The sequence below is a fragment of the Lepus europaeus genome, chromosome 2 (genome assembly GCF_033115175.1).
Source record: "Lepus europaeus isolate LE1 chromosome 2, mLepTim1.pri, whole genome shotgun sequence".
NCBI classification, from domain to species: domain Eukaryota; kingdom Metazoa; phylum Chordata; class Mammalia; order Lagomorpha; family Leporidae; genus Lepus; species Lepus europaeus.
The window spans coordinates 45,879-46,103 of NC_084828.1; positions in this window are offsets into that span (position 1 = coordinate 45,879).

Sequence of the window (225 nt, forward strand, 5' to 3'; positions counted from 1 at the left end):
GCCCTGCTTCTTCTAATAATAATAATTATTTTATTTTATTTGAAAGACAGAGTTACAGAGAGAGGTGGAGCCTGAGAGAGAGAAAGGTCTTTGGTTCACTCCCCAAATGACCACAATGGCCAGAGCTGAGCTGAGCTGAAGCCAGGAGCCAGGAGCTTCTGCCAGGTCTCCCTCGCCGGGGCAGGGGCCCAAGGACTTCGTCCATCCTCTACTTCGTTCACAGGC